We start from the raw sequence: 9,578 nt of genomic DNA, 5'->3' as shown, positions 1-9,578 counted from the left end.
AGCCTATTACACCACAAATTATATGATTTCCTCGGGAAATCCTGGTTCTTTTCATTCTTTCCATATGGAAACCCTGAAATCTGTTTAGCAGGAGAAGCTTGTTCTAGGCTTAAGGGACAGATAAACTAAATATATCACATTCTATCTTCAGTCAATAAACTGCCCTCATAATGCCCTAAGAGTCCCAAAATACTTAGCACTTAACTGAAAGATCTATTCTAGAAAATATGCATAAAATACTATTAAGAAAAAAATTGAAACTCTTCTGGCTTCTTTATAATGAATAAGATTTCTTAAAATCACATGTTATTTCACATCTGCACTATAAAGCACTTACAGACTCATTAAAAAACAATGACTGATTTTGGCAACGAGTTCCATATACATTTGATCTTTATCTGGGTTAGCAAGACTGAATTATGCAATGTCTTATATAGACTCAACACATCAAAAGCAAGAAGCAAATGCAGTATTTCTATTTGTAATCACATGTCATATTGTAATTATTAATGTTTAAAACTTATTACTTATTAGACAATGATTTGAAAAATTCATTCTTACTTTCAACTCACTCTCCTTTAAAATGAACAGTGCAGCCCCTCCCCTTCTATCTTCACCTAATTTAAACTGCCAATGTTTTGTTCCTTCTTGAGAATCAAAAATTGTCATCTTCAGACTGAGCTGCATCCTGATAGCATCCCCTGAGAACAGGATTTTCCACTGGAAAGAGTATTGTCTCCACCTGCCCGGCTTTGCAGAGCAGCAAGAGAAGCTGCTGGAACAACAGAAACCTTAGCAGACTGTCACCCTCCAGCAGCCCCTCATGGATGAGCGGCGGGCTCAGTGCCTGCCGCTGCTAAACCCCGTCCCTGCCGCAACAGGTGCTGCCTGCAGAACCGTGGGCTGGACAGAGAACATCTCTACACCTGATACAGCTGCTTCCAAAGTAACTACTGCCTCAGAGAGAGGGACAACAGACGTACCTGGACCCTGGGAGAGGAACATCCGCGTCTTCTGGACTCCGCCAGCCGCCTGCACACCCTCTGTCACTCACGCATTATGCATTCCCGTCTCCTACTCCTCCCTCTGTTCTGCGCAGCGTCCAGCACTCTCCTCCCTCTCCTGACTGCTGCTGCCTTCCCACTGCTCTGGAGATAAAAGGGGGTGGGATGGAAGAGGATAATTTTTTTTTCAAAGCCCAGCAATTGCTGCTGCACTGCTGTAGTTGTGATAGAGCCAGCCCCTCCCTTAAGCGCCTTGGCAGATCTGCCACTCAGCTTGGAGTGCACTGTTGTATTACTATGCACAGCAAAACTGACAGGTTTTATTATTGGATTGTGACAGATTTTGGATTCAAGTCCTCAGTAGCACCTGAACACACAGCTCATCTTAATTCACAGCTATTCAGTGCTCTGGATGGAGAAACAATTCTCTGTTAGAGAAACAATTTCCAATCCTAGACGAAGCATTCCAGATCTAGACATTTCTCTAGCTAATATCAAATTCGTATTTAATGGTCACCACCATCCCAAGAAAATCCTGAGCCACAAGAAACACACAAAGGCAACGTTCAGATCCTGTCAGTGTTGGCCCCCAAACTCTGAAATTCTCCCACTTAATAGCAAAGAAGCATCAAAATTTCTTCTTATCCAATAAAAGATAGAAGGAATAAATAGAGCAGAAATATTTGGGCAAAACCAAGACAGAATCTAGAACACTCTATGCCTTCTGATGTAATTAGCCTGGTCACTACAGCAATCTGTCCTGAGTTACAATGATTTGAGAATAACATAAACAAACATGGAAAGGCAAAGAAGATGCTAGTGAATGATGAAAGGTTAGAAAAATTACGTAGTAAAAGACATTTTACTAAGAAGCATTTTGCTTATAAAAAATTATGTTTTAAAGTAAAAGCATTCCACCTAACAAGACATCCCCCCTAGTGTAGACTCATAACAGGACAGGCCTCTAAGAGGTGATTATTTCTCTCCTCTGACAAAGGAGGGAGTCCAAATAGTACCCTCAGACTACTACCTAGCTTTGTTAGGTAAGAAGAATCTCTTTATTTACTCTGTATATAGCTACAGAGAAAATCAATGTTGATAAATAAAAATTTGCAGTATAACCGATAAATGCATAGATAATCTAATATGCACACAGAAAAGTAGACATTAATAATCAGAACAAACTCCATTTCTTAAGAGTGGAGCAAATATTGGGATGATTCATCAAACGTTATAAAAATTCTCTTTTTTAAAAAAAATAAATTGTGTGTTGATTACACAATTTAATTGTGTGAAACTATGCTGTGCATGTAAAAGGAATTCAGGTGTTCTGTTTGATCATCTGTTTTATATGTTCCATCCCTTCTTGCACTAGTTCATCTTGGTTTACATCTGAACATATTTTTTGATCAATACTTTTTTATGCATAATCCTCATGTACCAGCACCAGTTTATCTGAAAAAGAAAGAAAAGGAAAAAGGAGCAAAAAACATCCCTTCAAAGGTCAATACTATTAGTGCAGAATTTTGCACCAGGCAGAATTTAATATATGAGCATGACAGATAACTAGCATGTTTTTCAATACCATACTGTTACTATATTTCAGCTTCAAAATCCAGATACCATATTGTTTTTCCTCTTTGGATTAACTGGCCAAAAGAATAGTAGAGGTATAAGATTATTTCTATCCTTTATTCTACAATGTTGTTTCAGCTTATACTTAATGTTTTCCTCTCTTCAGCCACTTTCTGTTCACCTCCCACTAGCTAACAGAGGGCCTGCCTTAGCTGTCATTTATTCTCAATTACAGAAGGTCTGAGCACATTAAATGTTGCTAGTTACTGAGCTAGAAAACTAAGGAAGAGTGAGAACTCAGACTTGGGCTCAGTAATTCACATGGTAATTCTCATGAGCTCTTTCCACAAAACTGCATTCTGATCAAAAATGGCTGTACCTTTTGCTGTGCTCTCTGACTCAACATATGATACTCCATGTTTTCTCTCAAAGCCTAAGAATTCCCTGATTATCTTTTTTCATTTTTATCATACCAGGGATTTCTGCTTCCTTTTGTTACACTTGAGGATGAGAGAGAGAGCTGCCATAGGATTTTGCCAGTGATGGTCCTCAAGCAGCTGGAAGGCTGATGGTGATTGACATCAGACACTCCACACACACTTTTAACAACTCAGCATGCAGCCCATACTGCACTCCCAACCCTTACAAATGTCAGAGGCAAACAATCAGGACTAGTATTGGACCTACAACAGATCTGACATTGCACAGAACTATGCCTCCAGGTCAGCCTTAGCTTCTCTTTTCAATAAAAGCAGAAAATAAGGTGTATTAAGTACACCCCTCACTTTGTTTGTTTGGATATCCTTTGTTTTGAAATCATTAAAACTCTAAGCAAAAAATGGCTCTACTGCAAGTAAACCAATACTGAAAGCACCAGAAACAATGGACTCCAGTTTGTTTGTTTTGAAACCTTGCCTTTTCCCTTCATTGGCATCATCTGAAAGAAAAGACCACAGAAGAGGGAGTTAGAAGAAGAAATAAATCCCTGAGAAAGAACACATTACTTAAAAGAGAAATAGGAAAAAACATCTAATGAAGGCTTTTCAGGCATGTATATTTTCTCTTCTTTACATTTTTCTTTCCATTAAGGAAAACCTTTGTGTTATATCAGTGCCACTTAATTTTTAGTTAGAGGTACTGAAATCTTAATCTACAAATATCAGAAACCAAAAATAAATGCTATAATAGCATTTTTATGCATAAGTATCACTAAAATTCACTTTTGTTTTCACCTGCAACATCCAAGCTTCAGAATTCTGGTCTAAACACCTATTTGGATGCAAATATCAAACAAAGAAATTAAAAAAAAATTGAAATTTTGGTCCTGCACAGGTGTATAGGTCTATCTATCACCTTTTCTGGTGCTTTAGCTGAAGCAGGCTCAGCTACTCAGAAAAAGGAAGAATGTGCATAGCTTTTTCATAGATCAGTGCTTAATTATGATATAATAGACAAGTTATTTTTAGTTCTTATTTAGAAATCAATCTCTTTCCAATATAATGCACTTTAAAAGTATGTAACATCCACCAGATACAGGCAGATACGGAAGGTGATCTTGCTCCTTTCTTCAACAGAGCAATCACAAGATACAGAATATTTTCACGCAAGGAACTCACTTGGTTGTTAGATGTTGGTTGTTTGTATTTTTTTAAGAGAATTTTCTTTGAACAATGGTCCACAGTGCAGAGCGTTTTTGCAACACAGACCATGCTAGAGATGGCCACAAGCACTAATGTCCTTCCCTGTGAATGCAGAGCTGAAGCTCAATTTTTGATTCTGTACAGATATTTGTTTGTTTTGATGACATCTAGGTTGCATTCCCCTTTCTCTCTTATTATTTAGTGTGATTCACACTGGGATCCACATCCAACTGGCAGTATTGAAAGAAACGGCAGCCAGAACTATAGAACATGCCTTCAGTAGCATAATCCCCAGATAACTGGGCTGTCAGGCTTCAAAAGAGGGCAGAACCAACCAACACACTAAAGAGCTGTGTTCATCTCACAGCCTGACTAGTCTGTACTAGCAGGCTTCTGACTTGCTATCCCATAGCAGCTTAAGATCACGGTTGGGTTGTCTCTTCTTCAAAATGTGAAGTGAGGTTTCTGATCACTTTTTGGTTGTTCTACCCACAGTCTGTGGAGACTCCTATCCAGCCCTCCCACACCAGAGAAATGCACAACTACAGCCAAGTGTCATCTGATGCCAGAGACTTGCACTGCTCTTTTTCCTGAACTTTACCACATCCTTTTGTTGGGCTGGGAGTGCTTTAATATCATAATCTTGATTTTATTGCATAGGTTTCTGATGAATAAACAAACACATGCAGGAAAGAGGAAAAAAAGAAAAAAAAACATAGATAAATGCAAACAATGCTAATAAACTGAGAAGACTGAATGACAAAATTTGAGTATTATGCTTCTGACTGAGCAGTTTATGCCCACCTAGTTCATGTGCAGACATATGTAGGTAAAATCAGATTTTGATCTTCTATTTTTTAGAAAATTCCAGGACTTAAGAAACTGAAAAATGAGAACTTCCAAGCACATTGTGCTCTTTTTCAATGCATGAAGATTAATTTGTTTATGCTTCCTATGACCAGTTTCATAAAGGTACAACTCCTTATTTGCATGCAAATAAAGCATGCTGATGTTAACACTTTAGAAGAGCTTTTAACATAAAAAATTGAATTGTTCCCATTATTAGAAAAAAGTAATGGTTCATAGCATCTGCTCATTAAAGGCTGCTATATTTAAACACACATTACAGCAAAAATGCTATTCATAGAATCGTAAATTTTTGATTTGTGAACTCTCTCATTTGACAAGACTTCCACAAAAAGTGACATGGCTTTTTAAAAATGTTAATTTAAATACATTAAACGGAACTAAAAATGAACATTTAATGAGAAAATAACTGCTTAGTTTCAACTTAGCGCATCTTAGATTTGAGTGATCAAGCTCTATCATGCCATTTTGAGACAAATGAGGTCATTTTCTGTCACTCTATTGATGCAAGAAGAATCTCATCCGTGAAGGGTCGGTTTGATCTTACAATGTTACATAGCTCATTTCAAACCACAGTGTATGCTTACTGGCTTGCGTGCCACATGGAGAAACAGCATGGTGTGAACTGTCAAGAACTGCTCACTGCTTCTCTTATGCAGGTTACTGCTGCTAAATGAAGTTGCAGTCTTGTTCCTTCAAGGGTGCTCAGCTCTTCCTTTGCAGCGTATCACTGACAATGTACATTCTATCCAGAAAATAAGTAGTTTTCTCATAAAATATCCATCAAAACACAACTTCTGAGCATGTCAAGCACTAGACTGTAAATTCAAATAGAACGGTTACCAAAAGCACATTTTTCTGAAGGTAAGACATAATGAAAATATGAAAACCTCTCCATAATCTCTTGCATCTAATTTGCTCTTAATTTCAAAGTCCTCAAAAAACTATTTAAAGATTAAAGCAAAAGTATTCCAGATGCTGCATACAACTTAACTTGCTTTCCCAGCTCACAACTAGGCATTCTGTTCCCTTCCTTTCAAATGAGGAAAAGAACTACCAGGAAATACAAAATCCCCCATGTTTTTCAGTTTAAGAATTGACGCTTTTCTTTTTAAGGAAAACACTGAAATGTTTTTTCGCTAACTGATTACCTTCTCCCCCACAAGATCAAAGACAAATGACTTGAGTAACTGTGAAATTAAGTACCTACAACAAATATAAACTTCCAATGTAAAGCTTTAAGACCAAGACTCTTGTCTCAAAAGTAACTATCTTCTGTGTTTATGAATTAATTTTCCTGGCTGTGTGGAATCCTGGCATTCATCCCTGCCTCTACAAAGAGGAGCTGAAACAATTTAGCATTCTGATGCTGAGATGGTGCTTCTGAGGACTGTCAACCACATAGAGGAGAAAACAACTAAACCATGCTAATACAGTGGATAACGTGCTTATTTTGGAGTTGGTCTCCAAGGGAAAAAAATGTAATTATTGTCAATACATCTGCTTTTAGTTTCATTTACATTTTGTACTTTGTAGACATTCAGGATTTCTTTCTAATATAATGCCTGGTCTGCAACATCTTTAATGTTATTTCTAATTAAATAACTGTATTTCATTGTTTTATATTGCTTTTCTAAAATGTTATGCATTTATAATAATTTATTCCCTGTGACACCTGAAATGTGAGTACCTCAAATGTAAGCAGATCAAAAATACAAGCTCTTAATTATGTTTATACTGCAAAGCATCCTAAAGCAACTGCATACAAAAGTTCTAGACCTGATCTTTGTTATCTAGGTATTAGAGAGGGCTGCAGTGATGCACGCACACCATTTAATATATAAATATTCCTACAAAAACATAACTCATGTAACAGTACTATGAAACACATTTTCACATGGTCTTTTAATTTATGGCATTCCAAATCAAAAGAGGTTGCTCAGATAAGAAATAAAAATATTCCATGGAAAAGTGACATATGAAGGAAAAACTACTGAAATGCAATGTTTAGGGCACAAAGTATAAAATAATAAACCCCATATTGTTTAAAATGTGTATAAGATCAGCTAACTCGATCTTTTAAAGTTGTTTCCAGTTTATGCTCACCATGTGTGGTGCTTCCCTGTGGCTTGTTATTTTACTTCAGTGGCAGAAGGAGGAAACCAGCAAAGCTCAGTAACCATACTGCATAGCTCCACGTAACCATGGAAGCATTTGTCCACTTGTCAGAGCCTCTCCAGAACGATTCAACCATTCATTTCATTGAATCAATATTGAAGCTTTTAAGATTTATTACTTGAGGGAGGAGGAAAACTAATAAAACAAACTCCTCGTTGCTTCCCATTAAATACAACTTGTCACAATAGGCATATTAATACCTTGTAAACACTTTACCGATGCCATGTGGGCTACGTTACTATCTCTCCTGATGAAGATTACTAGTAACGCATTTGCATTCACATGCCTGATAGTCTTGAAAGAATTTAAAGGTTTCTGACGTGCTGTCCCGTATAGAAGCTGACTCAAATAGAAAAAAGTTGGAAGAAAACAAGAGTGGGGAAAATCTGTTTTAAAATTCATGAATTCAAAGAGCCTGTTTCTATTAGATCATTCTTGTATTGATATCATAAACTGAATGTTTGTAATCATATGTTAAGTGCTTTAAAAAATTGAATGGAATGATTTATTTTGCAAGTACTTTCAGAGGCAAAATTGATATAAACACGTTTTGTAGGAAAACCAACAATTTCTTGAGCTGTATACTGATAAGTATTTGAGATTACATATAGCTATATATATTATTGTTGCAATCCATTTTATATTGAAAATTTTAAAGCAAGCATAGTAAGATGTTTACAACTACAATATTATTACTCATTACTAATATCAGGAGCAGAGAGTATTAATCCAACAGTTCCACTTACATCCATATGCCCTTATAGGTGAAAACTGAAGGTACATTAAACATAGAGTTCAAATATTTGTCAGTATACTAGGCTGTGGATATCACACCTATTTCTGCATCAAAGACTTTTATGACTGAATCAGACCCTTTACCATGAGGTAGTACAGCCCCACTCCCACTCCCTTCTACTATTCCCTCTCCCTTTGATAAAAAGCTGCTCAGCATATACCACTATTCCAGCCAGAAGCAGCTAAAAACAAAGGATGAAAGTAATGTTAGAATATTTCAGAGAATTCTCTTCCTTGCCTATAGGCCTCTGTTCACATGGTAAGAACAGTAGAGGCATGGAAGAGGCAGCTGCAGAGCTGACAGGATTGCAGGGGTACTGAGGCCAGTATGAGGGCACTTTCCCACTCAGTGGAATGACATAAAAGGACCGTTTGCCAGAGAAAGCTTTTCTCCACTGTAGCCATAACAATGTACCCATACAGAATACACACACTGCAGAAACTTGTGAGGAAAGACTGTATCAATTAAGATATAAGTTTTGTCAAGCAGGTTTAAAGGGTTATAGTATCAGCAAGCTCAGAAACATACAGGTTTACAGGCTTTGGCCTTACAAAATGCACAATTCCAAAGCAACAAAGCAACTATGGAGCTATTTCAGGATTTTATCTCCATATGTGACCAGATCTTACTGCTTCTATTCATCCACCAAAACTGACTACTTCCTTCCTTTGGACTGGATGTACCCTGCAGGCATCCCTGCCACTGTGGGATCCACACAGAAACTTCCTGCAGCCTGGGTTTGCCCTAGTGGCCCAGGATCCAGCAGCATTTTATACCCTTTTGTATGCCAATGTGTACCAAAGTCAATTGCAATTATCAGAGCTCTTCCATTCCTCCTGTAATTCCCACCTGGTGTGGCTCTTGGGACAAATCACACTGACCGCTAAAGAAAACTGCAAGAGGGGAAGACAAGTATCTTTTGTCACTCACAAAATTTCATCATTAAGACATGAACATATTTGCATTATGTAGTTCAGCAAGAGTTAAAATAGATCTCCTCAACACTCTCTCCTTGTAAATACAAAACTCACAACTCCATGTTTGTGGTATCAATATTAGTGGACAGGGAATGAGAGTATTATAGTAATATAGCTCACCTTTTAAGCTGGTTCCATTAAAACAAGTCATATTAACACTGCTGAATACTAGGTAAAAAGCTAAAATCAAGGTAATTCAAAGCTAAAATAAAGATCTTCTGAATCATTTTCATCTGAAGAAAGTCAAGCAGAGACACAGCTCATCCTAAGTGTCTGTGACTGGGAAAGAAAAAACAAACACATGTCATTTTCGGATACATCAACAGCAGATTAGTAACAAGTAGCTGAGGTGGGGGAATTACTTTTCTACATGGCACTAAAGGGGTTGATATTTGAAATTGCGTAAATACTTGTGTCTGTGTTTAAAAACAATACTGAAACCCAGAGGATCTAAATAAATCGAATTACCCAAAACCGAGACCTAGAGAAAGCAGAAAACAGAAGTCAACAAATTCTGAATGCTTAATTAACTAAAAACAAA

This window comes from Pseudopodoces humilis, chromosome 4 (genome assembly GCF_049639895.1).
Source record: "Pseudopodoces humilis isolate 2021_Gansu_Grassland_sample_001 chromosome 4, ASM4963989v1, whole genome shotgun sequence".
Taxonomy (NCBI): domain Eukaryota; kingdom Metazoa; phylum Chordata; class Aves; order Passeriformes; family Paridae; genus Pseudopodoces; species Pseudopodoces humilis.
This window is presented reverse-complemented; position numbering follows the sequence as displayed.